This window comes from Heterodontus francisci, chromosome 25 (assembly GCF_036365525.1).
Source record: "Heterodontus francisci isolate sHetFra1 chromosome 25, sHetFra1.hap1, whole genome shotgun sequence".
Classification (NCBI taxonomy): domain Eukaryota; kingdom Metazoa; phylum Chordata; class Chondrichthyes; order Heterodontiformes; family Heterodontidae; genus Heterodontus; species Heterodontus francisci.
Genome location: NC_090395.1, coordinates 65,639,754 through 65,665,051, shown reverse-complemented (window position 1 = coordinate 65,665,051; position 25,298 = coordinate 65,639,754). Strand labels below are relative to the sequence as shown.

The following is a 25,298-nucleotide window of genomic DNA, read 5'->3' as shown; positions in this document are numbered from 1 at the left end:
CCTTCACGTGCAGGAAGTGTGTCCAACTGCAGCTCTTGTTAGACCGCATGACGGCTCTCGAGCTGCGGATGGACTCACTTTGGAGCATGCGAGATGCTGAGGAGGTTGTGGATAGCACGTTTAGTGAATTGGTCACACCGCAGATGAGGATTGCTGAGGGAGAAAGGGAATGGGTGACCCAAAGGCAGAGAAAGAGCAGGAAGGCAGCGCAGGAGTCCCCTGCGGTCATCTCCCTCCAAAACAAGTATACCGTTTTGGATACTGTTGAGGGAGATGGCTCACCAGGGGAAGGCAGCAGTAGCCAGGTCCATGGCACCGTGGCTGGCTCTGCTGTTCAGAAGGGCGGGAAAAAGAGTGGAAGGGCTATAGTCGTAGGGGATTCGATTGTAAGGGGAGTAGATAGGCGGTTCTGTGGTCGAAAACGAGGCTCCCGAATGGTATGTTGCCTCCCAGGTGCACGGGTCAGGGATGTCTCAGATCGGCTGCAGAACATTCTAAAGGGGGAGGGTGAACAGCCAGTTGTCATTGTGCACATAGGCACTAATGATATAGGTAAAAAACGGGATGAGGTCCTACAAGCAGAGTTTAGGGAGTTAGGAGCCAAGTTAAAAAGTAGGACCTCAAAGGTAGTAATCTCAGGATTACTACCAGTGCCACGTGATAGTCAGAGTAAAAATGAAAGAATAGTCAGGATGAATGCGTGGCTTGAGAGATGGTGCAGGAAGGAGGGGTTCAGATTTTTGGGACATTGGGACCGGTTCTGGGGGAGGTGGGACTATTACAAATTGGACGGTCTACACCTGGGCCGGACTGGAACCAATGTCCTTGGAGGTGCTTTTGCTAATGCTGTTGGGGAGGGTTTAAACTAATGTGGCAGGGGGATGGGAACAAATTGAGGTCAGTTGACAGTAAGGAGGTAGTAACTAAAGCCTGTAAGGAACTAGATAATGAAGTCAGTGTGACTAAGGGGAAGAGCAGGCAGGGAGCAGATGATGAATATAAAGGGACTGGTGGTCTGAGGTGCATTTGTTTTAATGCAAGAAGTGTAGTAGGTAAGGCAGATGAACTTAGGGCTTGGATTAGTACCTGGGAGTATGATGTTATTGCTATTACTGAGACTTGGTTGAGGGAAGGGCATGATTGGCAACTAAATATCCCAGGATATCGATGCTTCAGGCGGGATAGAGAGGGAGGTAAAAGGGGTGGAGGAGTTGCATTACTGGTGAAAGAGGATATCACAGCTGTGCTGAAGGAGGGCACTATGGAGGACTCGAGCAGTGAGGCAATATGGACAGAACTCAGAAATAGGAAGGGTGCGGTAACAATGTTGGGGCTGCACTACAGGCCTCCCAACAGCGAGCGTGAGATAGAGGTACAAATATGTAAACAGATTATGGAAAGATGTAGGAGCAACAGGGTGGTGGTGATAGGAGATTTTAATTTTCCCAACATTGACTGGGATTCGCTTAGTGTTAGAGGTCTAGATGGAGCAGAATTTGTAAGGAGCATCCAGGAGGGTTTTCTGGAGCAGTATGTAAATAGTCCAACTCGGGAAGGGGCCATACTGGACCTGGTGTTGGGGAATGAGCCCGGCCAGGTTGTTGAAGTTTCAGTAGGGGACTACTTTGGGAATAGTGATCACAATTCCGTAAGCTTTAAAATACTCATGGACAAAGACGAGAGTGGTCCTAAAGGAAGAGTGCTAAATTGGGGGAAGGCCAACTATACCAAAATTCGGCAGGAGCTGGGAAATGTAGATTGGGAGCAGCTGTTTGAAGGTAAATCCACATGTGATATGTGGGAGGCTTTTAAAGAGAGGTTGATTAGCGTGCAGGAGAGACATGTTCCTGTGAAAATGAGGGATAGAAATGGCAAGATTAGGGAACCATGGATGACAGGTGAAATTGTGAGACTAGCTAAGAGGAAAAAGGAAGCATACATAAGGTCTAGGCGGCTGATGAAAGACGAAGCTTTGAAAGAATATCGGGAATGTAGGACCAATCTGAAACGAGGAATTAAGAGGGCTAAAAGGGGTCATGAAATATCTTTAGCAAACAGGGTTAAGGAAAATCCCAAAGCCTTTTATTCATATATAAGGAGAAAGAGGGTAACTAGAGAAAGGATTGGCCCACTGAAGGACAAAGGAGGAATGTTATGCTTGGACTCAGAGAAAATGGGTGAGATTCTAAACGAGTACTTTGCATCGGTATTCACCGAGGAGAGGGACATGACGGATGTTGAGGTTAGGAACAGATGTTTGATTACTCTAGGTCAAGTCGGCATAAGGAGGGAGGAAGTGTTGGGTATTCTAAAGGGCATTAAGGTGGACAAGTCCCCAGGTCCGGATGGGATCTATCCCAGGTTACTGAGGGAAGCAAGAGAGGAAATAGCTGGGGCCTTAACAGATATCTTTGCAGCATCCTTAAACACGGGTGAGGTCCCGGAGGACTGGAGAATTGCTAATGTTGTCCCCTTGTTTAAGAAGGGTAGCAGGGATAATCCAGGTAATTATAGACCAGTGAGCCTGACGTCAGTGGTAGGGAAGCTGCTGGAGAAGATACTGAGGGATAGGATCTATTCCCATTTGGAAGAAAGTGGGCTCATCAGTGATAGGCAACATGGTTTTGTGCAGGGAAGGTCATGTCTTACCAACTTAATAGAATTCTTTGAGGAAGTGACAAAGTTGATTGATGAGGGAAGGGCTGTCGATGTCATATACATGGACTTCAGTAAGGCGTTTGATATGGTTCCCCATGGCAGGCTGATGGAGAAAGTGAAGGCGCTTGGGGTCCAAGGTGTACTAGCGAGATGGATAAAGAACTGGCTGGGCAACAGGAGACAGAGAGTAGCAGTCGAAGGGAGTTTCTCAAAATGGAGACGTGTGACCAGTGGTGTTCCACAGGGATCCGTGCTGGGACCACTGTTGTTTGTGATATACATTAATGATTTGGAGGAAAGTATAGGTGGACTGATTAGCAAGTTTGCAGACGACACTAAGATTGGTGGAGTAGCAGATAGTGAAGGGGACTGTCAGAGAATACAGCAGAATATAGATAGATTGGAGAGTTGGGCAGAGAAATGGCAGATGGAGTTCAATCAGGGTAAATGCGAGGTGATGCATTTTGGAAGATCCAATTCAAGAGTGAACTATACAGTAAATGGAAAAGTCCTGGGGAAAATTGATGTCCAGAGAGATTTGGGTGTTCAGGTCCACTGTTCCCTGAAGGTGGCAACGCAGGTAAATAGAGTGGTCAAGAAGGCATACGGCATGCTTTCCTTCATCGGACGGGGCATTGAGTACAAGAGTTGGCAGGTCATGTTACAGTTGTATAGGACTTTGGTTCGGCCACATTTGGAATACTGCGTACAGTTCTGGTCGCCACATTATCAAAAGGATGTGGATGCTTTGGAGAGGGTGCAGAGGAGGTTCACCAGGATGTTGCCTGGTATGGAGGGCGCTAGCTATGAGGAGAGGTTGAGTAGATTAGGATTATTTTCATTAGAAAGACGGAGGTTGAGGGGGGACCTGATTGAGGTGTACAAAATCATGAGAGGTATAGACAGGGTGGATAGCAAGAGGCTTTTTCCCAGAGTGGGGGTTTCAATTACTAGAGGACACGAGTTCAAAGTGAAAGGGGAAAAGTTTAGGGGGGATATGCGTGGAAAGTTCTTTACGCAGAGGGTGGTGGGCACCTGGAACGCATTGCCAGCGGAGGTGGTAAATGCGGGCACGATGGAGTCTTTTAAGATGTATCTAGACAGATACATGAATGGGCAGGAAGAAAAGAGATACAGAACCTTAGAAAATAGGCGACATGTTTAGAGAGAGGATCTGGATCGGCGCAGGCTTGGAGGGCCGAAGGGCCTGTTCCTGTGCTGTAATTATCTTTGTTCTTTGTTCTTTGTTATTCACGATTGGATGTGGCAGGACTGCAGAGTTTAGATCTAATCTGTTGGTTGTGTAATCGCTTGGCCCTGCCTATTGCATGCTGCTTCCGCTGTTTGGCATGCAAGTAGTCCTGGGTTGTCACTTCACCAAGCTGACACCTCATTTTTAGTTGTGCCTGGTCCTGCTCCTGGCATGCACCCCCCCTGCACTCTTCAGTGAACTGGGTTGGTCCCCCAGCTTGATGGGAATGATAGAGAGCGGGATATGCCAAGCCATGAGAATACAGATTGTGTTCAATATAATTCTGCTGCTACTGATGGGCCACAGTGCCTCATGAATGCCTAGTTTTGAATTGCTAGATCTGTTTGAAATCTATCCCATTTAGCACAGTGGTAGTGCCACACAACACGATGGTGAGTACCCTCAATGTGAAGTTGGGACTTTGTCCCCACAAGAACTGTGCGGTGGTCACTCCTACCAATACTATATGGACAGATGAATCTGCGACAGGTAGATTGGAGAGGACGCAGTCAAGTAGGTTTTTCCCTCTGGTTGGTTCCCTCACCACCTGCCACAGACGCAGTCTGGCAACTATGTCCTTTAGGATTCGGCCAGCTCAGGCAGTAGTGGTGCTACCGAGCCACTCTTGGTGATGGACATTGAAGTCCCCCACCTAGAGTACATTCTTCGCCCTTGCCACCCTCAGTGCTTCTTCCAATGGTGTTCAACATGGAGGAGTACTGACTCATCAGCCGAGGCAGGGGGCAGTCGGTGGTAATCAGCAGGAGGATCTCTTGCCCATATCTGACCTGATGCCATGAGACTTCATGGGTCCAGAGTCAATGTTGAGAACTCCCAGGGCAACTAACTCCCTCTCAATTTTATATCACTGTGCTGCCATCTCTGGGATGGTGATGGTGGTGTCAGGGACCTTGTCAAAAAGATATGCTTCTGTGAGTATGACTATGTCAGCCTGTTGCTTGACTAATCTGTGGATCAGCTCTCCAGATGTTAGTGAGGAGGACTTTGCAGGGTAGATAGGGTTGGGTTTGCCGTTGTCATTTCCGGTGCCCATGTCAATGCCAGGTGGTATTTCCAGGTTTGTTTTCTTTCTTAGAAGTTTGTAGCAGTTTGATACAACTGAATGGCTTGCTAGGCTATTTCAGAGGGCATTTAAGAGTCAACCACCTTGCTGTGGGTCTGGAGTCACATGTAGGCCAGACCAGGTAAGGACGGCAGATTTCCTTCCCTAAAGGAATTAGTGAACCAGATGGGTTTTTACAACAATCAGCAATGGTTTCATGGTCACCATTAGACTAGCTTTTAATTCCAGATTTATTAATTGAATTCAAATTTCACCATCTGCCGTGGTAGGATTTGAATTCATGTCCCCACAGCATTAGCCTGAGGCTCTGGGTTGCTAGCCTAGTGACATTATCAGTACGCCACCTCCTCCCACTTGCTGTAAAATAAACTAGTTTCACCCGCCTCTACTTATTTCTCCTTGTGATGAATTCCTTGGCCTCCCACGAATGACACAAAAGAACAGGATCTCATTTTCAGCTTAGAATTGATCAGTCTTTGCGTCACAAAACGCTAAACACACAGTGGTGGGATGGGGGTAATTTTCATCTTCACGTCTTGGACGATAATCTGACAGAGCACCTTGTAGAAATCTAGAGGATGAAAATCTGATAGGTTGTACAACAGGAAGGTGATCTGCTTTGTCAGATGGCGAGGACGAAAGCTACCTTCATTCCTTCTTAATGTTATGCATAATAACCAGAGCAGTTTTTCGCTCTATGTAGGGATTCCTGAGTGCAATGCAGATGAGGTTCAGATCAGAACTTAAGAACATAAGAGCAGGAATAGACTGTTTGACCCTTCGAGCCTGCTCCACCATTCAATATTCTCCACGGCAACTCCACCTTCCTGCACCATCCCCATATCCCTTAATTCCCTTAGTACCCAAAATCTATTGTTCTCTGTCTTGAATCAACTCAATGACTGAGCATCCACAGCTCTCTGCATTAGAGAATTGCAAAGATTCACAACCTTTCCAGTGAAGAAATTTCACTTCACCTCAGTCCTGAGATTGTGACTCCATGTTCTGGATTCCCCAGCCAGGGAAACATTTTCTCAGCATCTACCCTGTCAAGCCCCTTAAGAATCTTCTAAACTCCATGGAATACAGGCCTAGTCTATTCAACATGTCCTCATTGAACAATCCTCTTATCCCAGGAACAGTTGAATGAACCTTGGGCTAGTACATCCTTCTTTAGGTAAGGAGATCAAAACTGTACACAGTACTCCAGGTGTGGCCTCACCAATATCATGTAAAATTGTAGTAAGACTTCTTTACTCTTATACTCTAATCCCTTTGTAATTAAAGGTAACATAACATCTTCCTTCCAATGAATATAGATCAATGTGAGGCAGTGCAAATTGCAACCCATGCTCAGTTTGGACATTTTAAACATAATAAGCATTCTCGATATAGCTTTGTCAACAGTAATATTGTAATTTTTCAGATACAAACGACATTACATGTCATGGAAGAGACAACACTCTTAATAATGCTCAGGTAAGGAGATTATGTATGATTTCTCTGTTCGGAAATTTACAAGTCTGGACTATATAGAATTTGGAGCACAGAAATGGGCCATTCAGCCCAACTGGTCCATACTGGTGTTGATGGTTCACACAAGCCTCCTCCCAGCCCCATTCCTCTAACCCTATCAACATATCCTTCTGTTCCATTCTCCTTCTAGCTTCCCCTTAAATGCATCTATTATTTGACTGAACTACTCCTTAGATTGACTACAGTTTTTAATATCATTACTGATGGACACAAAGGGAGGCTGGCCTTGGCTCTACTGTTAGAAATGTTAATTGTACTAACACAAAAACAGCAAAAAACCTTTTAGGAACTTGAAATGGTCGTCAGGCCCAACCAGCTCATCTGTTGTGTTATCAGAGCATGACCTTATCTACCCACTTTCCCACTCTCCAAAATACATCTAATTGTCTCTTAAATCTATTTATCAATGCACATTCCCAGTAATATTTTCCTCAACTCTATTGAGTGCAGAAAGTTTGACCTGATTTATTTTTCTTCTTCTTCTTCTTCTTCTTCTTTGGCCTCCTTGTCTCAGGAGACAATGGGTAAGCGCCCAGAGGTGGTCAGTCGTTTGTGGAGCAGCGCCTGGAGTGGCTATAAAGGCCAATTCTACAGTGACAGACTCTTCCACAGGTGCTGCAGGAAAAATTGGTTGTCGGGGCTGTTACACAGTTGGCTCTCCCCTTACACTTCTGTCTTTTTTCCTGCCAACTGCTAAGTCTCTTCGACTCGCCACACTTAAGCCCCACCTTTATGGCTGCCCGCCAGCTCTGGCGATCGCTGGAAACTGACTCCCACGACTTGTGATCAATGTCACAGGACATCATGTCGCGTTTACAGACGTCTTTAAAGCGGAGACATGGATGGCCGGTGGGTCTGATACCAGTGGCGAGCTCGCTGTACAATGTGTCTTTGGGGATCCTGCCATCTTCCTTGCGGCTCACATGGCCAAGCCATCTCAAGCGCCGCTGACTCCATAGGGTGTATAAGCTGTGGATATTGGCCACCTCGAGCACTTCTGTGTTGGAGATACGGTCCTGCCACCTGATGCCAAGGATTCTCCGGAGGCAGCGAAGATGGAATGAATTGAGACGTCACTCTTGGCTGACATACGTTGTCCAGGCCTCGGCTTCTGTAGAACAAGGTACTGAGGACACAGGCTTGATACACTCGGACTTTTGTGTTCCGTGTCAGTGCGCCATTTTCCCACACTCTCTTGGCCAGTCTGGGCATACCAGTGGAAGCCTTTCCCATGCGCTTGTTGATTTCTGCATCGAGAGACAGGTTATTGGTGATAGTTGAGCCTAAGTAGGTGAACTCTTGAAGCACTTCCAGAGCGTGGTCGCCGATATTGATGGATGGAGCATTTCTGATGTCCTGTCCATGATGTTCGTTTTCTTGAGGCTGATGGAGATGTTCTCGCATCTACACTGTTTGGGATCTTCCTCTCCCTGCTGCTCTCACATGTGTTCAAGTCCTCAGAAGAAGGAATTTTCCTCCACACAAGATCAGGTGACAGGTTGTTCAACCTTGCCCATCTAAGAGCGAAGACCAAAGTATGGAAAGTCCTCACCAGGGAACTCCTCTTTGCTGACGATGCTGCATTAACATCTCACACTGAAGAGTGTCTGCAGAGACTCATCGACAGGATTGCGGCTGCCTGCAACGAATTTGGCCTAACCATCAGCCTCAAGAAAATGAACATTATGGGACAGGACATCAGAAATGCTCCATCCATCAATATCGGCGACCACGCTCTGGAAGTGGTTCAAGAATTCACCTACCTAGGCTCAACTATCAACAGCAACCTGTCTCTCGATGCAGAAATCAGCAAGCGCATGGGAAAGGCTTCCACTGCTATGTCCAGACTGGCCAAGAGAGGATGTGGGAAAATGGCGCACTGACACGGAACACAAAAGTCCGAGTATATCAAGCCTGTGTCCTCAGTACCTTGCTCTATGGCAGCGAGGCCTGGACAACGTATGTCAGTCAACAGCGACGTCTCAATGCATTCCATCTTCGCTGCCTCTGGAGAATCCTTGGCATCAGGTGGCAGGACCGTATCTCCAACACAGAAGTCCTCGAGGCGGCCAACATCCCCAGCATATACACCCTACTGAGGGAGCGGCGCTTGAGAAAGCTTGGCCATGTGAGCCGCATGGAAGATGGCAGGATCCCCAAGGACACATTGTACAGTGAGCTCATCACTGGTATCAGACCCACCGGCCATCCTTGTCTCCGCTTTAAAGATGTCTGCAAACGTGACATCAAGTCCTGTGACATTGATCACAGTCGTGGGAGTCAGTTGCCAGTGATTGCCAGAGCTGGTGGGCAGCCATAAAGGCGGGGCTTAAGTGTGGTGAGTCGAAGAGACTTAGCAGTTGGCAGGAAAAAAGACAGAAGCGCAAGGGGAGAGCCAACTGTGTAACAGCCCTGACAACCAATTTTATCTGCAGCACCTGTGGAAGAGTCTGTCACTCTAGAATTGGCCTTTATAGCCACTCCAGGCGCTGTTTCACAAACCACTGACCACCTCCAGGCACTTACCCATTGTCTCTCGAGACAAGGAGGCCAAAAAAGAATGTTTTGTGACTCATGCACGAGAACACCTAGATCCCTCTGCACTTTGGAATTCTGCAGTCGTTCTCTGTTTAAGTAATACTCTGCTTTTTAATTCTTCCTGCCAAGGTGAACAACTTCACATTTTCCCACATTATACTCCATCTGCCAGATTTTTGCCAACTCACTCAACCTATCTATATCGGTGTGCTTATGTCCTCTTCACAACATACTTTCCTACCTATCTTTGTGTCTAAATAGTCACTAATAACTGCAATAGGGAATTCAGGAGAAATATCTTTACCCAGAGACTGGTCAGAATGTTCAAATGGTGAAAACCATAAATGTATTCAAAGGGAAGCTAGATAAGCACATGAGGGAGAAAGGATGGAAGGATTATTGATCAAGTTAAATGAAGAGGGATGGGAGCAGACTTGTGTGGAGCATAAATACCGACCATTTGGCTTATTTCTGTGCTGTAGAAGACTTGTAAAACTTTGCAATACTTTGTAAACTTATTTGTAATAATCTAGAAATAGATTTCTCCTCATAACAGCACAAATCACCATTCAAGCTAATTGGAAATAAATTGGATCTTTTATTTTTTTTATTTTAGCAATTGGTAGCAGTGGAAATGAGTATTCCATATGAAAGTGTAAACCACATTCGAAGACATATTCAAAGTGGTTCAGCAGAAACACACAGTGAGGGAGCTACCCAGTTGAATAATGATGAAAACGGAATTACATATGCAGTAGTGCAGTTTCAAAAGAAGTCAGCAGCACATAGCAGTGATGTGACAAGGCGTTCTGTTAACAATGAGGACAATGTCATCTACAGTAATATCAATATTCAAAGCCAGCCCCCAAAGAATAATTGAGAGATTCCATCGCTTGATACTCCACAGGAATCCGAAATAGCATTGTATGCTAACGTTATTCGTTCGGAAAACCATTAATGTGGTATATGTGTTGCTCATTGTTCCATCTTACTGTGCATTTCATTTTCATTGAATAGCATCTGCCATGAACTGACCAGAAGCTAATTTTATCCAACTCTTCCTGTAACTTCTGAGTTTTTACCTCCAATTCCACTGCTGTTCCCAGTTTGGTGTCATCAGCAAATGTAATCAATTTCATTGAGTTTCTGAGTCCAGGGCCGGAATTTCACACTCCCCTCCCCACCCCATAGGAGCAGGCTGGTGGAGGGAGGGGCTGTAAAATTGAGTGGGAGGTGGGGGGGTGCCGTTCACGACGCCTTCCCGCCCCTGCTCCAATTTTACAAGAGGCGGCGGCGGGAAACAGCCCACCCACCCCAGGTCAATCAAGCTTTTAAGTGGCCAATTAACTGCCACTTAAGGGTCTCTTCCCACCACCACTGGTATTTTACCAGCAGCGGGCGGCCGTCTCAGGCCCCCAGAATGCTACCAGGTAAAACCTGGCGGCCTCCTTGCAGGCTGGAGGGGGCCCTCCTGATCGGTCACCCCGTGCCCCATGGAGGGCCGCCCCAAAAGCCCCAATTGCCCCCACAGCCCCAACCGCCCCCACTGAAAGAAAGTTCTTCCCTCCACCACCCGATTCCTCTTGTCTCTTCATGGACTGATTGATTGCCCCTGGTGAGACCCCAAAACCTGCCTGTCTTCCAGAGCCGGTGTCCCTCTTGCTGCTGTGGCTAGGTTGCATTCCCAGCAGTGGCCACTGATCCCAGTGACACTGTTGGGACTGACAGCTGCCGACCCGCTGATTGGCCAGCAGCTCTTTTAGGTGGGACTTCCTGCCTCAGAGAGGTGGCCATCCTGCCCAAGGCCAATTAAGGGCCTGGGGAGTCTAAAATCCCAGTGTGGCTCTCCAGCCCCAGAGGAGGCGGGCTTTCCCCTGACTTTTTGGCTGGTGGGTTGGGCCTCCCACCCAATGTAAAATTCCAGCCCAGGTCATTTATGTAAACGAGAAATAGTAGTGGTCCCAATACTTAGCTTTGTGGCACCGCACTCAGTACCCATCACCCTCAGATACCCAGCCCACCATAAGATCATGGCTCTAAGGGGACAACTTTGACTTAGCATCTAACTCTCACCTCTGTCAGAAAGTCATGTGTTTACTCCAGGGCTTGATCACAAAATCCAGGCTGACACTTGAGGGATTTTGTCAAGTGCCTTTTGAAGGCATTTTGAAGACTTTCCAGAATCCACTGGGGATGTTACTTCCTCAATGAAGTCAAGAAGGTTGGTCAGGCAAGATAATGAAATAAAAGCAAAATATTGCGGATGCTGGAAATCTGAAATAAAAACAGAAAGTGTTGGAAATACTCATGAGGTCTGACAGCATCTGTGGAGTAATGAAATAGATAGTTCACTAGAGAGGGCTTAAAAAGATTATTACAATTGGAATATAAGTGAAGAAAATTGTTGTCAAACTAACAAAACTACAAGAGGATAAGAACCTAGGTCCAGATGGCATGCACCCGTTGAGACTCCATGAGCCAAAGGACTGATGAATATTTAACATTGTTTCCTATATACAGAACAAAACCTGAGAAATATAGACCAGTCAGCTTAGCATCAATGAAAGGAAAGGTACTGGAATCTATACTAAAATATGTGTAAAAGAGCATCTCGAGACTGAAAATGTAAGTATAAATAGTCAGCATGGATTCCAAAAGGCTAAATCATGCTCAACTAACCTGATAGAATTATTTGAAGTATTAACAGAGACAGCAAACCAGAGTAAGGTAGTCGATGTCACATACCTAGATTTTTTAAAAAAAAGATTTGATTAGGCTCATGACAAAGGTTAGAACACATGGAGCCGGAAGAAACAGCTCCAGCAACCCGGGTTCGATTCTGGGTACTGCCTGTGTGGAATTTGCAAGTTCTCCCTGTGACTGCGTGAGTTTTCACCGGGTGCTGTGGTTTCCTCCCACAGCCAAAGACTTGCAGGTTGATAGGTAAATTGGCCATTATAAATTGCCCCTAGTATAGGTAGGCGGTAGGGGAATATAGGGAAGGTGGGGATGTGGTAGGAGTATGGGATTAGTATAAATGGGTGGTTGATGGTCGGCATAGACTCGGTGGGCCAAAAGGCCTGTTTGAGTGCTGTATCAATAAATAAATTGGCTAAAAAAGAGAAAGTAGAAATAAGGGAAAGAATAGTTGATCAGATTGGAGGAAAATAGAAAGTATTGTTTCATAAGGATCGGTGCTGGACCCACTGTTGTTTATAATTTACATGAATGATTTGGACTTAGGGATAAGTAACTCAATATCAACATTTGCAGATGATACCAATCTGAGGTACAGCTAACACTGAGGAAGAATAAAACATAATATAAAAAGAGATTTGAAAACTTGTAGACTAGGCATTTAAGTGGCAAATGAACCTTAACAGATAAATGTGAAGTGATGCACTTTGGTCTGAAAAACAGAAACATCACATACACCTTAGAAAGTAAGAATCTGAATGGGGTTGAAGAGCAAAGACATCTGGGGATATAGGCTAACAAATCATTAAAAGTAATATTTCAGGTCAGCAAAGCAATTAAAAATACGAACAAGCACTGAGATTTATTTCCAAGAGTATAGAATTCAAAAGTAGTGAACTTATGTTAAACTTGTATAGGACCCCTGGTCAGGCCACACTTACAGCACAGTGCACAGTTCCGGTGTCCTCACAATAAAAAGGATATGGAGGATATAGAAGCAAGCACTAGAGAAAGTGAAAAAAAGAGTTACATGGTACTAGAATTGAAACATTGCAGTTTTAGGGAAAGATTGGTTGTTCTTTGTCCCTTTAGAAAAGGGAAGATTTAGTGGAGACCTGACAGAGGTCTTTAAAATTCTGAGTGGGTTGAACAGGGTAGATGTGAAGAGAATGTTTTCACTTGTGGGAGAATACAAAACCATAAATAAAAGATAGTTACTAATAAATCCAATAGGGAAATAAGGAGAAATGTCTTTACTCAGAGAGTGGAATGTGAAGCTTGCTCCTGCAGGAAGTCATTGAGGCAAATAGCATACATGCATTCAAAAGGAAACTAAATGAGTACGAGAGAAAAGGGAATAGGAAAATATGCTGAAAGGCTCGGATGAGGTTGATAGAATGGGAGTATAAAAACCAGCACAGACTAATTGGACTGAGTGGCTTCTTTCTGTGCTGTATATTTCATGTAATTCTATATAAATTATTGCCATTGTTTTAAATGAGTGCCGTTTTATTCATTGTTGTTGGAGAGTTCTTTTTTCAAATAGATGCAGCTTGCTTGACTCTTACATTCAAAATGGTTCTGTTGAAATTTATGTATAATTTGAATATTTACATGTTAAAATTCAAACGAGTATCTTACTGTATCTTTATTTTCACTAGTGTTGATACAAATCTTGTTATACTCTTTAATTTACAAACTTAAACATAATAAAAATATGCACAACCATAACTGCATCAATACAAATATCATTTAGATTAAATGCAACACAACAACAAGTTGTATTTATATAGTGCCCAGAATTGAACGCAAGCTCCATCGGCAGCCTAACCAGTATTTCATAAAGGTGTAACATAACTTCCTCGTTTTTATAATCTATTGCTCTATTAATAAAGCGAAGGATCCCATATGTTTTTAAGAGCCTTCTCAACTTGTCCTGCTACGTTCAAAGATGTTTTTACATTGTGAAGATGGTACCGGAGGAAGATGAATACAGTATATCCCAATATCCACCCAAAAAAAAGACTTGCATTTATTACTGCCTTTATGCCCACAGGATGTCCCAAACACTTTTGAAGTGTCATTATTGTTGTAATGTAGGAAATGCAGCAGCCAATTTCTGCACAGCAAGCTCCCACAAACAGCAATGTGATAATTTCCAAATAATCAGTTTTTTAGTGAGTTTGATTTAGTGATAAATATTGGACAGGCCACCTAATTGGCCAGGGTATCTTCTGCTTAGATATAGGATACAATTAAGAATACTAGGATGTTAAAACACATTACGTCAACAATTCCCAGATGGACGACTGTGTAAACCAAAACAAGCAGGTATATAGATCATGATGAAGCTTAGATAAAGTAAGTTCAACCATAAACTTTGCAGATAAAACCGGTTTTCATTCCCATTTGTCAATGGATGCCTTCCTCTGAGGGCAAGTACTTCCAAAGTAAAATACTCCCGTGGATATTTTGTAATGAGAATTCATTTAGCCTCTTACCCGTCAGCAGGAATCATGAATTTTATTCAATACTAGTTGATGCCTACTTTGTAATTACTCTGGAGCTCTGGTATTGGCACCTCTGGAAACTCCGTAACTTGCTGACAGAATCACTATACAGATCAATAGAATGGTTCTCCGCTTGCTCAGAGAACTGACTTGATTGGTTACAGCTTGGAGAACTATGTCTGACTAAAGCATATGATTCCTCATCCCAGGTAGAAAAAGCTATATTCTTTATTGTTTAATTTTAATGGAAGACATAGAAGAACATCAGAAATTACAAAATAATTTGTAGCTCAGTGTTCTTTGAATTGTTTTCCAAAACCTCAGCCTTGATCATCAGAACTGGTCGTGACGATAACCAAACTGTTCCAGTACAGCTATAACACTGGCATCTGCCTGGCAATGTGGAAAATTGCCCAGGTATGTCCTGTCCACAAAAAGCAGGACAAATCCAATCCGGCCAATTACTGCTCGATCAGTCTACTCTCGATCATCAGTAAAGTGATGAAAGGTGTCATCAACAGTGCTGTCAAGCAGCATTTGCTCAACAATAACCTACTCACCAATGCTCAGTTTGGGTTCCACCAGGGACACTCAGCTCCAGGCCTCATTACAACCTTGCTCCAAAATGGACAAAAGACCTGAATTCAGGAGGTTAGGCATCATGGAGCCCTAGCAAGATTGAATTCAATGGGAATCGGGGGGGTGGGGGGAGGGGGGAACTCTCCATCGGTTGGAGTCACATCCAGCACACAGGAAGATGGCTGGTTATTGGAGTCCAAACATCTCAGTCCAAGGACATCGCTGCAGGAGTTCCTCGGGGTAGTGGCCCAACCATTTTGAGCTGCTTCATCAATGAACTTCCCTCCACCATAAGGTCAGGAGTGGGGATGTTCACCGATGATTGCACAGTGTTCAGCACCATTTGCGACACCTGAGATACTGAAGCAGACCTGTTCACGTGCCGGAAGACTTGGTCAGTTTAGGCTGATAAGTGTCAAGTAACATTCACGCCACACAAATGGTAGCATGCAGCATACCACCATAAACCCACACTGCCAAGTGCTGCAGGGCTCCTTTAGGCAGCACAATTGTCTGCTCTATCATTACTTTGATGGAGGGCCCTTCATGCTGCTTAATGCATGTTCAGCTATGCAAGGTTGAGAGAGCATGTCTGCCAAGAGCATGGAGCTCCAAAATGGCAGTGTTGGCATGAAATGAGTGTTGCATGCTAAACCATGATCTGCCTGCCCTGCAATCTTCCAGTGGATGTTACATGCACATACTAACTTCTTTACCAATATGGCGTCCAGTATGTTTTGTGTCAATAGCGGATGCAAGGGCTGCAGACTCCATTTTAGCACCTAAAGTGCACTCATAGTCCCTAAAAAGGGCATTACCAAGCCCAATTTTGCCCCACTTGTTCCATCCCATGTAAGTGCACCGTATTAGCCCAGATTTTGTGGTCAGTGGCAAAGGAACAGCTCTTGTAAAAATCTGCCCACTAAGTTTTAATGGGCTCTAGAGTGCAGACTTCCTCTTTTCCGATTTCAGTTTGAACTTGGCGCCTACTAGGGGAATTTATTTTTGGGTCGGTGAGCAGGGCAGGCAGCAGGCAGGCTGATCAAGCAATCAGATTGATGAATCCTCACAGATGGCAAAGTAAGAACTGAAAAACAGGAGCTAAAAATTACATTTAAATCATTGTAAAGAAAGAAAGAAAATGAATGGGACATGCATTAAGCAAGAAACTTAAATAGTAAAACACAAACTTTAATTTAAAAAAAAATCTGCAACTGTTTAATTGAATTGAAGGAACAAGAATCCAGAATTGTAAAATTAATTTTTCAAGACCAGAGAAGTTTGTTCAGCAGTCATTATGACTTATTATGTTGTTAAAAACTGAGTTACTCCTGATTAAACAAGAATTATGTTTTTCATCAGTCCTTAGTGTGATAATAGTGGTAATTAATTTAGTTTCACACCTCAACAATATTGGTTCCATCTGTGAAGACTGCAGCAGCACAGCTTGTGGATGAGCAGTGTATCTCTGACAGCAAATTCGGGATCTGTGTTTAACTATGTATTTGCAGATGCCAGATATGCTGTCAATTTGACGTCGTAGTAACAGCAAGCAACTTGCATCCTGTAGCATCCAAGGTAGTTTTGGGCACTTGCACATTCAGCACAGTTCCTGGAAAGAACATGAATGGAAGGGTGGAGATCCCAGGATCTAATCTAATCTATATATTGTGGGCACATCACTGCACCATTCCAGAGCAAGTGGGACGTATATTCTACTGGGAGAGGAATTTTGCAGCAGGAGCTTGCACTGCAGTTTTTTGCCTCAGAGGATTGGACATTTAAAGTCTAGTGAGAGCATGACTATCAGGATATAGTTTTAGCACAATACCATGCCACTTTACAAGATTGCTATTTGCCCAGATCTTCTCTATGCTGTTAATAAGGACTGCATTAACTACTTCATCTGTGAATTTAACTTAGATACCCAGTACTCTGTGGGAAGGAGAGGATATTGAACTTTTCTGCCAATTTCAATACTTGCATGACCTATTTTTTTGGTTGTGTTCGCTCTCACTTCACAGTTCAGCATAAATATACTATTTCTTGGGTCACCATTATCCATTCCTGCTAAGATGCTAACAGTCTTGCTTTCACAATTCTCTATCCTTCAAATAAAATTATTTTAGTTTGGTTAGTATTTCAAGTTCCTGATGGTCACACCACATCAGCTGCTTTCCTGCAGTGTCATGATCTGGCTTCCTGCTATCTTCTTCCTCATTTAATTTCCCGTATATTTATATTAGATAGTTATTTCCAAATGAGAACTAACAGCTGGGAGATGAGAAATGCTGACCTGATCTTTGTGAATAAAGCTATGTGGATTCTGATTTTTCTCATTTGTTCCCTGTCCGGTAAGTGACAGCTAGCGTTGGATATGAAGATAATCGGTGTTTGTTTCAGTCTAGTGTACGGTTTATACAGTGGAGATGTTTAAATACTTGGAGACATGTAAAGGCAAAAAATATACAGTAAAAACAAATTCATAATATTTTGTGTGAAGTCTTGTAACTCTTATAGACTATATTGTTGCACCACAGGGATATTTACTAATATAAACTGAACTGCATTATTAACTGGGTATGGAAAATAAAGGACCCATTTAACTTCTTAAAGCGTTATACAAGTATTGGAATCAAAATGCAAAAGTAACCCAGTTAAATCTGTAAAACGTAATCTTTTTTATGTAGACTGATGTCCAATTATATAATGAAGATTGCCGTGGTAATAATCCCTCAAACAGAACATGTCTCGAGTTTGCAATTGTTTCTGTTATTTAAAGTACAGCTGATGAAATTGTTTTTTGAGGCTCTGTCAGTGACACTGTTCCTCACTAGTAGATGGTTGGTCTATGTTACTCTTTCAATAAGTAACTGTTTTCTTCTCATTCTTTAACATTAACCAATTACTCCTGCCACATATTAACCTTGCAATATTATGCTGCAATTAAATTTTTAATCAATATTGCACCTCTCCTTTATTTATGATTAATCTATTTTGTAACCAGCAATGTTAAACTATCAGTTTTCCCCTACTCTAAACCAAAACTTTGTTAGTTCTATTTCCATCCAACTTCCCCAAATTACCAATTTTACACAGAATATTTTATATACTTCTGTACATTCGACTGATGTGTGCCTCAGTCACTTTGGCAATCTTACTCTTTTCAATCTTTCCTCTTTCTCATCTGGTCTCTTTTATCTTCTTGTTCCCCTCCTTAATCTTTCCTATATCCTTTCCACTTTCTACTTTTCTCTCTGCCTCTTCACCTTTTTTCTAACCTCCTGCCATTTTAGTATAAACTGTCCCCACAGCACGTTTCCTCTCCCAGCAAGGCTATTGGTCTAATAACTGTTCAAGTAAAGTCCTCCCATCCTCTATAGGCTGCTCCTCTTCCAGAACTGGCCCCAGTGTGCCAGGAATCTGAAACCTTTCCTTCTGCAACATCTCTCTAAACAGAGAATTACTTCCCTTATCTTACTATTTGCATACTGACGACAGTCCTGTCTTTACTACCCTCGAGGTCCTACTCATTGATCGATCTCCAAGTTCCTGAATCTTCCCTTGCTGGACCGCAATCCTTTTCCTTTCTATGTTCTTGGCTGCATGAACCATGTTCACCTTCACTCTACAAATCCTGCTGCAGTAGATGCTGCCGCTAATAAAGCTGAGAGGATGGACATCGAGTTAGCTGTTACCATGGTGCCGTATGAATTGGAGAAACATATCAAATTCAAGTTGTTATTGCTGTTAGAAAGAAAGAAAGAATTGAATTCATATAGTGCCTTTCACTATCTCAATCTCAATGCTCTTTACTCCCAATTACTTATTTGAATTGTTGACATTGTTGTAATGTAGGAAACACAACAGTCAATTCTCTCATTCCGCATCCTTACAATCCCGAGGAGGCATATCCTTGATATCCTTGTTGTTCAAAATCTCCCCCCTCTGTAGTCACAGGCTGTGCCGTGCACAGCAGACCACCAGGATATGTACGACCCTCGCCGCAGCATACTGACGGGCTCCACCAGACCAATCCAGGCATCTGAATCTCATCTTTAGTAGACCAACGGCCTGCTTGATGGTCGCTCGCATTGCCTGAGGCAGATGTTGTACCTTTCCTCTGCACCTGTGCGTGGGTTCCTCATAGGTGTCAGTAGCCATGTCCTCAGTGGGTCCCCATGGTCTCCAAGGATCCATCCCCGAAGACACAAAGGAGGCCGGAAAAGTTCTGGCACCTGGAACTGCCTCAGACACGGAGACATCGAGGCAACTTCCCAGGAAGCGTGCACAGACCTGCAGAATCTGTTTATGGTGGTCGCAGACCTGGTTGTACATTGAGGGAGTGGAAGTCCTTCTTGTTGATGAAGGCTGCTGGCTGGTGTTCCAAAGCTTTAATGGCCATATGCATGCAGTTCATGACACCATTCACCTGGGCCAATCCAGCAATGGTTCTGAACCCAATGGACCTCTCAGCCTGAGAGTTGGGATCTGAACAGAAGCGCACATACTCATCCTCTTGCCTGAAAAGAGCATTGGTGACCTCCTTGATGTACCGATAACTGCTGACTGTGAGAATCCAAACATTTCCCTAGTGGATCCATGGAATGATCCAGATGTGTAGAAGTTTAGTGCCATGGTGACCTTCACTGCCACTGGCTGTGGATTTCCACCAAGTCTCCTGGGGCACAGCTCGTCCCGCATTATAGCTCAAAGGTCAGTGACAGCCTCCTTGTTGAAGCAGAGTCTTTGCTGGCACTGCCCCTCAGACATCAATAGGTAGTTCAGCCTCGACTGGAAGACTCCTTCCGGAGGATACCTTCTTCTGCGTGGCTTTCCCCTCTGCACCATTCTCCACCAACTGGAAGCTGCTACTGACCCTCCTGTGGGCTCACAAGTTGTTGCAGTGCCGCTGCCGGTGCCTGGAACTCCCCTCGCTCTGCTCCACCTCCTCTTCAATGGCTTCCAGAAGCCTGGATGAATGAGGGCTATGATAGGTGGCCTCTCTCTAAGCTTAAGACCTTCACTGTCAACACCTCACCCCATCCCCCATTGTCACTTGTGATGAGGTGACACCTGCCCATTGGCCGCCCCCCCTCTCCCCTTCCCCAATATGCCCCCCACAGTGCTGGAAACTTTGTCCCCACTTCTCAGATGATGCCCGATGCCCTCCCTTCTCCACCCTGCCTGGCATGTCAATGCTGCTTCTCCTGATGGCCTGCCTTTGCAGCCAGCAATGAGCAGCTGCCTCCTTGTCACCTCCCTCAAAAAGGTGAGGCCCTGAAGTCCCCGGATTCCTGAGAACCGCTAACAAAATTTAAAACTGAGAACAAAATATGTGTCAATAGGCTTCTTTATTACATTAATTGCCTGCCCGTCATGTCAATATCTGCTCTCTGCCCTCCATGTTTGCTGCCATCGATAAAATCAGGATAGGAAATCACAATGTCGGACTTCCGGTCCGACATCTCCCATCCTTATTTAATGCCCCCACTGTGCCTCCATTCCCATCCCCGCAGTCCACATAAACTTCTGCCCTATACTTCAAAACTTAGTCATTGACTGTGAAGTGCTTTTCACAACCCATTACCGTGATAAGACACTGTATTAATGTTTTCTTTCATCGTAAACAAGAAAGACTTCACCTGTATTAGTAGATATCATGGCGAGATTCCTCTGTGCACAGTGATAACCGTTATCAAAATGTATTTGTTTGTATTCAGCCTGTTCAATTTCTGTCTCCCCAGTTTTGGGTGCATTGTGGGCAGAAAATAAAGTAATAGGAATTGTGGGAAGAGCGATCACAATAGATTGTCACTATGAGGCACAACAGTACAAGTCATTCGTGAAATATTGGTGTCATGGCTGGACTCCTGAGTGTTCAGTTTTAGTCAAATCAAATTGGCAATGTGAAAGAATGTCAATCACAGATAACAAGACGCAAAGAATATTTATTGTTACAATGAAGGATCTTTGCTCAGAAGATGCAGGACGGTACAGCTGTGGTATTTAACATCCTGGCCTCGATTAATTGTTTGTTGTAGAGCTACAAATATCGTACGGTACATTTTTCAGTGATTTTCTTTATTACTCTCTACTGAAATGTCTGATCAATGTTTTATCTGGGAGAAACATGACAGCTCCGATATCCTGAGGCTCCGCAGCAATGCAGAGTCTGTCAGGTAATGGGCAGAGGTCGGGAAATCTGGCTCGTGTTACACACACCCAATTGCCCAACTTTCTGACCAAGAGTTTCAACTATTATGGGATTAACAATTCCTTTAACTACAGGGTATTGTGGTAGATATCACATGAGATTCTTACCACATTTTCTTGTCTCTGCACTGTATGAAATGTCACTAAAATTAACAGCCAGAATCAACCAAAGATGTGAGAAGCAAGTGTTTACTAGTGGTATAACTTCCTAGAAAATATTAAAAATAGAATCGATCCACTGAGCTTAACATGTTTCATAGGCTCCTTGATCTGACAGGTGACACACATGATCAACAAGATGCATAAGATGCCAAGAAATAGGAGCATTTGGCCCTTTGAGCCTGCTCGGCCATTCAACAAGAGCATGGCTTATCATCGACTTTAACTCTACCTTCCTATATCCCTTAACTCCCTTAATACCCAAAAACCTATCGACTTCTGTCTGGAACATACTTAATACATGAGCATCCACAGCTCTCTGGGATACAGAATTCCAAAGTTTCACATCTGCGCCCGAAGCGTTAACTCTGTTTCTCTCTCCACAGATGCAGCCACAACTGCTGAGTATTCCCTGCACTTTCTGTTTCTATATCAGATTTCCAGCATCTGCAGTATTTTGCTTTTATCTAAAGTTTCGCAATCCATTGAAAGAAGAAATGTTTCATCATCTCAGCCCTAAATGACTGATATCTTATTCTGAGACTGTGATCCTGTGTTCTAGCTTCCCCAGTCAGGGGAAAACAAATTGGAGCATCTACCCTGTCAAGCCCCTTAAGAATTTTATATGTTTCAATTAGATCATCTCTCATTCTTCTAAACTCTAGGGAATATAGGCCTAGTCTACTTGATCTGTCCTCATAAAACAAATCCCTCATCCTAAGAACCAGTCTAGTGAAACTTCCCTGCACTCCCTTTGAGGCAAGTATATCCTTCCCTAGGTAAAGAGACCAAAGCTGCATACAGTACTCGAGGTGTGGCCTCGCCAGTGTCCAGTATCATTGTTCAAGACTTCTTTACTCATATGCCAATCCATTGGTAACAAAAGCTAACATACCATTTGCCTTCCTAATTGCTTGCTATACCTGCATGTTAATTATCTGTGATTCATGTACAAGGACGCCCAGGTCCCTCTGAATGTAAACATTTCCTAGTCTCTCACCATTCAAAAAATATTCTGCTTTTCTATTTACCTATCAGAGTGGATAACTTCACACTTCACCACATTGTATTCCACCTGCCATGTTCTTGCTTACTCACCCAACCTATCTATATCCATCTGCAGCCTCTTGACGTCCTCCTCGCTGCTTACTTTTCCACCTAACTTTGTATCGTCAGCAAACATGAATAAATGACACTCAGTCCCCTGATCTAAGTCATTAACATAGATTTTAAATAGCTGAGGTCCAAGTCCTGATCCTTCCGTTATCCCAATGATTATAGCCTGCCAACCTAAAAATGTCCTGTTTATTTCTACTCTGTTCTCTATCCATTAACCTATCCCCAATCCATGCAAATATATTGTCCCAATTTCATGAGTCCTAATTTTGTGTGGCACCTTATTGAATGCTTTTTCAAAAATCCAAATACACTCCACCCACCGGTTCCCTCTTATCCATCCTACTAATTGCATCTTCTTTCCTTTATCCATGTTGAATCTGCTTAATCATATTTTGATTTTCTAACTGCCCTGTTACTACATCCCTAATAATAGATTCTAGCATTTTGCCACTACTGATGCTAGGCTGACATGCCTATAGTTCCCCTTTTTCTCTCTTCCACCTTTCTTAAAAACCGGGGTTATGATTGCTACCTTCCAATCCTTACGAAATCTTCCCGAATCTAAGGAATTCAGGAAGATCAAAACCAATGTATCTAGTAGATGTTGCTACCTCTTTTCAAACCCAAGAATGTAGGTTATCAGGGATTTGTTGCCACTAAGTCCCATTAATTTAATCAGTATTAATTTTTACTTATACTTTACACTCCTCGTTCTCACCAGACCCTTGGTTCCCCATTATATCCATAATTTTCTTTGTGTCTTCGACCATGAAGTAATGTCTCTGCCCTTTCCTTTTTCCTCATTGAAATATCACCTGTCCTTAACTCTAATCTTTCCTAATTTATAGACCTATAGAAATGTTTACAATCTGTTTTCATGTCTCTTGCTAGTCTACTCTCATATTCTCTTTTCTTTTTCCTGATCAATTTCTTGGTCCTCCTTTGTTGACTTCTATAATCCTTCCAATCCTCAGGCTTGCTACACTTTTGGCAACATTTAAAGCTTCTACCTTTGATCTAATATTATCTTTAGCTCCTCTTGTTGGCCATGGTTGGACCACATTTTCTGTGGGGGCTTTGTGCCTTAAAGGAATGCATACTTGTTGCAAATAATGTATTATGTATTATGTATTAACTCCTTAAATTTGCTTGTCTACCATCATATCATTTAATGCAGTTCCCAATCCACCTTAGCCAACTTCCTCCATATACCTATGTAGCTTGCTTTGTAAAGATTTAAGACCCTAGTTTCAAACTTAACAAAATCACTTTCAAGCTCAATATAAATTCTACCATATTATGGTCACTCTTCCCTAGAGGTCTCTTTAGTGCAATATTATTAATGAACCCTTCCTCATTTCAGAACACTAAATTGAAAAAAGCCTGTTCCTTAGTTGGTTCTCAACATACTGATCTAGATAATTATCTTGTATACATTCCATGAACTTGTCTTCCACACTATTACTGCAAATTTGGTTTGCCCAGTCTGTGTAAAGATTAAAATCCTCCATGATTACTGTAATACCCTTATTAATTGTACCTCTAATTTCTTGATTTATATTCTGCCCTACACTACAACTACTATTAGGTGCTATAAACCTCTCACACCAATGTTTTCTGTCCCTTGCTGTTTCCTAACTTGACTCAAACTCATTCTACTTCTTGATTTTCTCTTGATGAGACAGTATTTGATTTTTAGATGTTCAGTCAGTATCCAAATGTTTGTTTCTTTTCCACAGAATTTATGTCTGTTCCTGTACTTAGATTTTTATCACCACCATATGTCTCCCGTTTTGGGGGCTCAGTGTCCATCTCCTGTGAGTCTGTCCAGGGATCCCTCCCCATTCAGTACACATGGTATGAAAAGACCCCGTCTGAAGATTTAAAGATCTCTGACACCAATAAACTGGATCTACATTGTCAATCCTTCAAACAGCAACATCATCAATATTACTGCACAGCCTCAGATAATCAGGGGAAAAAATCCAGTGAAATGGTTCACGTGTCAGTCTCCAACAGATCAGGAAAGAACTGCAGTTATGTGACACAAATCAGCAGCATTGGTAAGTGATACTTTAAACAAACGCTATGGTAACTGAATTTTTTAATTAATGTCTATCCAAACCGATCACTGGTTAAGTTGTTTCAGTCACTCTGAGAAACTGCAACTGGCCAAATTCACTCAACAGTTATGAACAAGGCCATTGGTTTGCATTTTTCATGCAAAATGGATGGGATCATAAAATATCCCCAAAACACGTGTAAACATTGCATAAACTCCAGTATTCCCAAGAAATTAAAATTGAATTTGATTGACTGCTTCTTCATAAACCAAAATGCCTATTTTCAGCAGATGGAATTGTGAAATGCAACATCCGACTGTCTTTTTTTTATTTGTTCATGCGATGTGGGTGTCACTGGCTAGGCCAGCATTTATTGCTCATCCCTAATTGCCCTTGAGAAGGTGGTGGTGAGCTGCCTTCTTGAGCCGCTGCAATACTTGGGGTGTAGGTACACCCACAGTGCTGTTCTGAAGGGAAGTAAAAATGGAAAGTGCTGGAAATACTTCGTGGGTCTGGGGGGAGAGAAACAGAGTTAACGTTTCAGGTCTGTGACCAAAGGAATTGTGGCCTAGTTTAGGGTGGATGTCAGGATTGAGTGTTGTAGAACTGAACTGAAATGACACCTGAGATGAGAACTTTTAGCTCTGAGTGTTACATGGATCCAAGCCAAATGGTGAAGAATAAAGCTAGACACAGATCCTTCTCTTGATGGCTGCGTTTGCTGACAATGCTACCAGTAGGTGGCACTGCAGTGGCACATGTGCAAATGCGAGCGGGCTGGGGTGTGGAGGAGGGAGGGAGATAGCAAGCGCGCCTGGGGGGGGGGGGGGTGGAGGGAGATAGCGAGCAGGCCGGGGGGTGGGGGGAACGAGCGGGCCGGGGGAGAG

At 43.5% G+C, this 25,298-nt stretch overlaps 1 pseudogene; it reads left to right on the top strand.

The window, feature by feature from the left end:
• Nucleotides 1-25,298, top strand: part of LOC137384036 (uncharacterized) — a 234,460-nt pseudogene that overhangs the window by 66,869 nt on the left and 142,293 nt on the right.